Source organism: Atta colombica, unplaced genomic scaffold (assembly GCF_001594045.1).
Source record: "Atta colombica isolate Treedump-2 unplaced genomic scaffold, Acol1.0 scaffold112, whole genome shotgun sequence".
In the NCBI taxonomy this organism is placed as follows: domain Eukaryota; kingdom Metazoa; phylum Arthropoda; class Insecta; order Hymenoptera; family Formicidae; genus Atta; species Atta colombica.
In genome coordinates this window covers 694,016-694,312 of record NW_017259198.1, presented here as the reverse complement: position 1 = coordinate 694,312, position 297 = coordinate 694,016, and positions in this window count along the sequence as shown.

The following is a 297-nucleotide window of genomic DNA, read 5'->3' as shown; positions in this document are numbered from 1 at the left end:
TATATATATATATATACGTTATCAGGATGGTATAAATAATATTGTATTTCATAAAAGCACTTCTTGTTGCTTATAATATTATCGTTTTCATATTGTTTTTCTATCTCTGTTAATGCCTCTCTTTCTCAACTTCTCTTCATTCTCTCTCATTCTTTTCATTCTCTCCCTCATTTCACATACTGCCTACATCTTTCTTTTTTTAGCGTTTTACTTTTATTCTTACATATACTCTTTTTCACTCTTTTCTTTCTCTTCTTCATTCTATTTCTCTCCCTTTTTTCATTTAGCACATACGCG